The sequence below is a fragment of the Lonchura striata genome, chromosome 4 (genome assembly GCF_046129695.1).
Source record: "Lonchura striata isolate bLonStr1 chromosome 4, bLonStr1.mat, whole genome shotgun sequence".
Classification (NCBI taxonomy): domain Eukaryota; kingdom Metazoa; phylum Chordata; class Aves; order Passeriformes; family Estrildidae; genus Lonchura; species Lonchura striata.
Genome location: NC_134606.1, coordinates 62,013,136 through 62,021,604, shown reverse-complemented (window position 1 = coordinate 62,021,604; position 8,469 = coordinate 62,013,136).

Sequence of the window (8,469 nt, the reverse complement as noted above, 5' to 3'; positions counted from 1 at the left end):
TTATCACTGAAAACATTCTGCAGTAGAGGCATACACAGTTTAAATGCCCCTAAGTGTCATCATCAGATGAATTAATACTAACTCTTACCCAAAATGCATGTGAATGTTGCACTTGAAACATGCAGAAGGCTTATATCCCACGGAAATGCAACACGGCATGTGGGAAATCTACAGTTTCAAAGAGCATTACTTGCAGTCACTGACAAAACCTAAGATCATAGTGGTATTTTCAGCAAAGCAGTGTGCTGTCAGTGGCACTTCTCTGCATAATCCTAATCACAAGCAGACACTGCAAGTCTGTCCCTGCACACATCAACAGTAGGACTTGACCTTGCCACAGCACAGGGAGCCACTAATGCATACAAAGAGCCTCTTGTGGCATCAAGCCAACAAGAGTGCATTTCTGTGCCTGTACTCAGCAGAACAAATGGCAGAAAACCTGGCAATCCCCTGCTGCTTTATTTACACCTCAGAGTTATTGTACAATGGCTGGGGACAGACTGAGCTCAGAGAATGGACATTATTTAGCCCTGTGTTCTGGAGCTGGGCTGCATCCTTCGTTTTCAGTCAAAAACCTCTTTTTCTGTTGTAGGGTGGTTTTGGTTTGTTTTGGTGGTTTTTTTTTTTTTTTGGTTTTTTTTTTTTTTTTTTTTTTTTTGGGGGGGGGGGAGAGGGGGAGGGAGATTGTGTTTGGGCTTTTTTGGAGTCGGACAGCATGCATGGAGTGCACTGCCTGTGTTGCATTACCAAAGCACCAGTCAGAAGTCCCGGCGCTTGAACACCCAGAGCCCGGAATGCCCGGGGAGCTGCTGGCATCTAACGCCCAAAAGCTGAACTACAACCCACGGCCCTCGGCCTCACCAGCCACAGGAAAACCACTGTCCCTAAACGCCACGGATTTTCTCTTGTCCTGGGACTCAAAACGGCCGAGGCGAAAGACGATTAGAGCTGGAATGCCAAAATCCAAAAAAAATTCTTATTACTCAGCAAGACTGGCTTCTAAAAGTCCATCTCTTTGTATTTTTTTTTCTATTTACCACTAGATGTCTACTAGTAACATGACTTAATCTGATTTTATTACTAAATTTAATTTCATGCACTTGCACTTACTTTAAACACAGTTGATAGTGCTATGAATTGCTGCTCCTTCCAAAACACTTCAAAGAATAAATATTCTCCAGCAATATTAGAGATTTATATATTTGAATGATATTTTTCCCTGCCTTGTTAAAGGTCAGGCTCCTTCAATAACATACAGCCTCGATATACTTGAACAAAAGTACCTGGATTCTGGAAGATTCTGATTTAATGGCTGATTTCAATGTAAGGTAAAAAAATGGTTCTTCCCTGGTAAGTTCTCTGAGTCTCTAAAACAAAATAATAAAAATAAAATCAATCAGGTTGGTTGATTTAAAATTTAATTTTAAACATGTTTGCTTTGCAAAACAATACAATAATACTAATACTACAGAAGTAGCATTATTAAGCAGTATGGACTTCCTGTTCAAGCTGCTGAAGGATTAATCTTCGTCTGCTGAAGTGTTGAAGCAGTTTCTGACAAGCATCTTTGTCTGCAAGCAAGGTGGCAGTATTTCCTTCATTTCTGTTCATTCAACCACCTCACTTAAATGGATTGCCTCTGCTGATTTTTTTTTCATTATTTCCATCCATAAATAAAAAAAGAGGTGGAGATTACAGGATGATCTCTACTAGTTCTACACACTAGAACGACTGAGAGATCAAACCAATCACATTCTCTTCCTGCAAGTATCCTGTTTTTAATAAAAACTTTTCAATGCAAAACACCTTTAGAGAATCTCCTTAAGAAGAAGGATCAAATACATTTATCTTATTTAATTAAGAGGTTTTTTTTCCTCATTATTTTCTTTCAATTCTCATATTTATCCACTAGGATTTTGGTATGAACCACAAGTAAAAGTGTAACAACGACCTAGGGAAAAAAAAAAGAAATTAAACAGTCCTTATCTTCCCAAATAGTGAAATGTACGTACAAATTAGGCTAAAGTCTGAAATGTCTCAGATGTATGTAACTATACCACATCCTCTTTGCTAGCAAAAAGAAATGGTAAATTATGCATGAAGACTATAATCAGCACATTTTAATGGTTACCAAACAGTGGAAAATCAGTCTTTAAGACACAATGCAACTGTAATTTAATATAAATAATCATTTAAATAAAACTCTTCTGTTCACTGGCTTAAGAGTAATTTTCATGACGACTGATTTAAAGCACTCCTCCAAAGTGTTACTGTTTACTCATTCCAAGGCACAGGAAATATTTTTTCTGCAAACACTGCTGCCAGACTCCTGGCTTTTTCTAGCTGCAGTCAAACAGTTACTTCTGTAAACAGGATCATGGCATTGGTTCCCTTGTATGTGTGGGAAGCTCCTGGCAGCCTCTTGCAGAAGCCACCCCTGTCGGCCTCCTTTGCCAAAATCTTGCCACACAAACCCTGTACAAAGCTCTGGTAGCATAAAGAAATTGTGAAAAGACTACCTTTGTAGTACAATGTACCTACCCAATTGATAGCCAATTGCTCATGTTCTTTCTTTACACCACAAAAAATGCTGTTTTAAATTGATACGGTTCTGCCATCTTCCTTCTGTGGTGATAGTACCACCATTCATGAGTTCTAAAAGTTTAAAAGCTACAATTTATCTCAAATACCTTCTTGCCTCAACTTTCAGCAGTTCTTGACTTTACAAATCTTCAAACCAACATCTTCAAGACAGCTATGAAGTGTTCCCTCAAGAGTGAAAGGAACAGCTTTTACCACACCATGCTGTTTGGCATTTGTGTTATACTGAATGGTAACCATTTGTCCAAAAAAAAAAACAAAACCAAAAAAACAACCCAACCAAGGAAAATATTCTTCCCCAAATTAGAGACTGCAATGGGATATTCTGCCCAGAATCTGAAGATACACCTTTCACAGCAGCATAAATAATACTTCTGGTATAACTAAGAAGCGTGACCCTCATGTCACATGCAGCCCTTTATCCTGTCTTTTTTTTGTTCTATGTGGGACAGCATAAATTCGTTGCTCCCACAGGAATTCATTCCACAAACTCAAACCAGCCCTTCTTCTGCTTGCTCTGTTGTGCTGATATATTAAGCTGCTGCCTGTGCCATCAGCCCATCATTTTTTTTGGGTGCTACCCACCTGAATGTTGAGCACCTTGAATCTGATATGGCATTAAATATTTTAAAATTCTAGCCTTGGCCAAAGCTCTCCAGAAGGCAAAATGCTACATGATTACTAAATTTTTGAGGAATAATTATTTCAAAGTCAATCAGACTACATATTTTGTAGTTCCCTGAGATGCACTGAAGAAATGCAGATCCTGGGAGTGTACAACCTTTGGCTCACACATAAAGCAGAAAGATGCAGTCAGCTATAAATAGCATGTAGGAATAATGCAACCATTACTGTATTCTGCTGTAACTGAACCTCTATTCTGCATGAGGGACATGAAATCCACGTCTAGTCTTCATCAGCAGATTAAATCCAAGTTTGTTCACACACAGACATCCATAAGTAAAATGGCATCATGGAAGAATGAAAGTAAAACTTTTAACAGGCTGTTCAGATTCAGTCCAGAAGGGGTTGGGACAACTCAAACCTTAACATTCTTTGTCTTTGGCTGGGGTTTGACAGGACACAAATCTCATCATGGACTACTAAGCAAATAGGCAACTTAAAATATTTTTTCTAACCAGATCACCCTCCTATTTTTTTTTTTAACTGTTTTCCCTCAAGCATCAGGCTTTATCACCACTATTAATATTCATTCTAGCTAGCTTGAAGTATTTATTTATTAATGCCCCCTAAACTCCTTGGCTTGATCATGTGAGTGCTGATCAGAGAATCACAGAATCATGGAATGGTTTGGGTTGAAAGTGACCTTGAAGATCACCTACTTCCAACACCTCTGCCATGATGTCCTGGTTTTGGCTGGGATGGAGTTCATTTTTTTTTTTTTTTCAAGTAGTTGGTACAGTGCTCTGTTTTGGATACAGTATGAGAAAAATACTCTGATGTTTTGCTCGTTGCTAAGTAGTGCTTACCCTTAGTCAAGGACTTTTCAGTGTCTCATGCTCTGCCAGTGAGGGAGAAGTGCATGAAAAGCTGGGAGGGAGCATGGCCGGGACAGCTGACTCACAGAATCATGGAACGGTTTGGGCTGGAAGGAGTTCCAGTTCCAGCACCTCTGCCACAGGCAGGGACACCTTCCACTAGATGAGGTTGCCCAGAGTCCCATCAAACACGGCCTTGAACAATTCCAGGGATGGGGCATCCACACCTTCTTCTGGAGAACTTGTGCCAATGCCTCACCATCCCCAGAGTAAAGAATTTCTTCCTACTGTCTAATATAAACCTACCCTCTTTCAGTTTAAAGCCATGTCCCCTTGTTCTCTTGCTACAGGCCCTTGTAAAAAATCCCTCTGCAGCTCTCTTGTAGCCCCTCTTAGGTACTGAATGGCTACAGGCAAGGTCTCCCCAGCACTTTCTCCAGACTGAAAAACCCAATCCTGTCAGCCTGTCTTCAAAGGAGAGGTGCTCTAATCCTCTGAGTATGTCCATGGTCCTCCTCTGGACTTGCTCCCACAATTTCTCACGCTGGGGACCCCAGAGCTGATGCAGGACTGCAGGTGGGTTCTCACCAGAGCAGAGCAGAGTAGCAGAATTCCCTCCCTTGCCCTGCTGGCCATGCTGCTATTGAGTTCCCATCCTGCATAAGCTTTTTAGTCAGGGAAAAAAAAAAAAAAAATCGAATTTCTATTTGCTGCACATTTGCTCACTCTTCTCACAACCTTCCCACTACTTCTTTACAAACATCTCACACGTTTCTTCATGTCTGCTAGAGCATTTCCGAGGAAGAGCAACGGAATATGAGAATGCACTCTCTGTATATGGTTACATTTCAGAAACACACACAATTACTGTGGTAGCACGCACGAACCGAGGGCGTAATTCAGCAACTTCTCCTTCTGGCAGCACAACCAGCTGTGGAAGTCCCCTCCAACCCGTGTCTCTCTGGGGCGTCCCCTCCGACCTCTGTGGCGTGATCCCTGCGGCCAGCGTGACGCGGGGTGTCCCCTGTGCTATCCCAACCTATTCCCCGGGCTGCCACCTCACTAAGAAGAACACTGCCCCGTCAGGAACACGCTTAGAAACGCTTCGCGCTGCGCCGCACAGGCGGAGCGGGGCGCTCAGCCGGGCTGCACAGCCGAGGGAAGCGCTGGCACATGGCAATTCCCGCCCCTCGCTGGGACCTGCTGGGTGAGGGGAAGGAAAGGTTCCTCGGCTGTACCACTGCGGGCTTTACGGGTGAGGACGACATGAGGCCACTGCCGCTCGCCTCGGCACCATCCGGCTCCTCCGAGCCGACCAGGGCCGGACCCAACGCAGCATCCCAGCGCTACATCCGGCTCGCTGCCCCGGCGCCCGGGCGCTCTCCCCAGCCTCCTCTTCCCCCGCTTCGGCGCCCCCCCGCGCGGTGAATGGTGCGAGCCGCAGGTGTGGCCGGCGGGACAAACCAACAGCGGGCGGGGGGGGATCGGCGCGGCGGGAGGGCGGGACGGGACGGGGCTGGCAGCGGGTGCATCCGCAGGAGCGAAGCGGGCGGAGCGGCCGCCGCGGGAGATTGAAGTGCCGAGGCCGCGGCGGGGCGAGGAGCGTCAGTGCTGCCGGCACTGCCAGCGTCGCCCGCGGGGAGGAGAATAGGAGGAGGGGGCCGGTAAGTGCCATGGGCCGGCGGCAGCGGGAGTGCGGCCCCGGCGGCGGCGGTGCCGGTGCCGGAGCGGCGGGCGGGGCACGGCGGGGCAGCGGCCGCGGCTCGGGGGCCGCCCCTGCCCGGGTGCCTGTCCCCGGCCTGCCCCGCCGGGCCGCCCGTGCCCGAGCTGCGGTGGGAGAGGGCGCGTGGCGAACCGGGAAAGGGCGCGCGAGGCCGGCGAGCACCGGGCTGCTCTCCCCAAGGTTGCTGGCCCAGGTGTTGGGACAGGCAGGCCGTGACCTGGATCACAAAACCAATCTTGGTTTAAAGATAAAGTTAGATCTATTTTTTTTTCTTCCCTGAAAAGAATTTTTTTCGGCTTGAGTCAGCTTCCTGGGCTGATTCAGGGTAGGGGCAGTGAGAGGAGAAACTCGTGGCTGGAGCTGATGCACGTGGTATAAGTGCTGGGCGAAAGTGTTAATAAAGCTGCCGGCTAATTAGAACATCTGCATTAACTCTAATTAGAGCATATGTAGGAACTGTAGTTAGAACATCTGTAATAACTCGTGAATTATAATTTGGTCATTCTTATCTTAATGGAGCATTTATTGTAATGCTGAGGTGTTTCAGGTGCCTTTGGTGGATGCATTTCTCCTTGAGCCTTAGCAAGTATGTGTACAGAGTAGATTTCTTCATTGAGAACTAAAAATCTTTAGAAATTGATTCATTCTTGTATAGTAGCACTTGGAAAAAACTGTGGGTGATCATCACTTGGTCAGCTTCAGGGGCTGATTGCAGGAGGAACAGGATTTTAGAACACTGACAACTAGACGACTTTAATGCTCTAATTTGCTGTGTATTCACTTATCAGAATCACATTTACATCCTGTCACATACTGAATGGCCTGGTGTGTATAGGCATTCTTGAGTCTAACAGATGTGATGAAAGGCATTTGCCCTTCCCCTCACCAGCCTTTAGAATCACAATGACAAAAGGCTGAAATATATGAGAAGACAGATTTGTTAAATATTAGAGCACAGTTCTGCCTTTAAACATGACAAATAGAGTGAGGAAAAAATTGGATATTCCTAAGAAACTCTGTAACTGGACACCAGTATGATATGTCTCAAAAGTATCTTTCCAAATTATTTTTCCCTACAGAAGAAGTAGCTCTCACATGCAGGACTGCTGCCCTGAGTTCCTTGAGTGAGTGTGGTAGCTGAGTCAGTGGCAGCAACTGTTTATAGTTCAGCCTTGTTAGATGAGGTTTCCCATCTTCTGGGGAGAAGCTGGAGCTTTCCCTCCAGCCCCTTGCTGGTATTTTTATCCTCTTCCGTGTCTAAAACGTCGATCCTTGTGCTGCCTCACTGTGTCTTGGAGGCTTGACTGCGGGTAGAGCTTTGCTTTCACTTCTTTCACTTTCTGTTCTCCTTGTCTACAGATACAGAGATATGAGGAACTGGCATTTGTTTCTTATTCCTTTCTGGCAAACCTGAGCTTCTGTTAGAGACGGTGTGGTGCTGGTGGAGCACTAGACTTGGGTTGGCTTGTAACTTGTGTTTATTTAATAAGTTACTTATTATTACCTAAGGATCTCAAGTCACCACCCTCCCTAGGCTTACTACTATCAGCTGAAAGTAATAATCAGGGTTTCTGTTCAAGTTGCCTTACAAGTTTGAAGAGCATCCTTCCTTGTCACATTTTTGCATCAAAACCTTCTAAATCCTGTTTATAATGCCAAGCAAAATTTAATCATGCGGTTGTGATACAAATGTTTAGGCTTCTTACAACTAGGAGTGGCATGCAAAAAACCTAATACATTAGGAGTATTGAAAGGCAGTGGCTTTTTAAAATCCCATTTTCAATCAAGCCCTCTTTTACTCTCTCAGTTTTATTTTCATCTTCTTTCCTGCAAGTGGATGGAGTTAAAAAATAATCTTACAATCTCATCTGTTGGGGGGAAACCCCAAACCAAATAAAACCTACCTAGACACAGATACTGCACATACTGTGGATTAGATATCAGACAGAATCATAGAACGTTAAGGGGTTGGAATGGACCTTAAAGATCATCTAGTCCCAACTCCACTTCCCTGTGAAAGGACACCTCTCACTAGACCAGGTTGCTCAAGGCCTTGTCCAACCTGGCCTTGGACACTTCCAGGGATGGGGCATTCACAGCTTCTGTGGGCAACATGCTCCAGTGTCTCACTACTCTTACAGTAGAGAATTTCTTCCTAATATCTAACATAAATTTCCACCCTGTGAGTTTGAGTCTGTTATTTCTTGTCCCATCACAGTTCCGAGTCCTTCTGCTTCCTTTTAGGTTTCCTTCAGATACTGGAAGCTTGTTGTTTGTTTTCCATGCAGCTTTCTCTTCTCCAGGCAGAACAGCCCAAACTTTCTCAGCCTGTCTTTGTAGGGGAGGTGCTCCAGTCTCATTATCAACTTCGTGGCCTCCTCTGAACTTGCTCCAACAGTTCCATGTTGTTGTGCTGGGAGCACCAGAGCTGGGCACTATATTCCAGGTGGAGTCTCAGCAGAGGGCAACAGAAGGGGAGAGAGTCCCCCCCACCTTGCCCTGCTGCCCACGCTGCTTTGGATTGAGCCCGGTTACATCTGGCTTTGTGGGCTGCGAGCGCACACTGCCGGCTTATGCCGAGTTTTCCACCAGCCACTCCCGCGGTGTTGGTTCTAAGAAGCAATGGAATGATCCTGACCGGGAGCA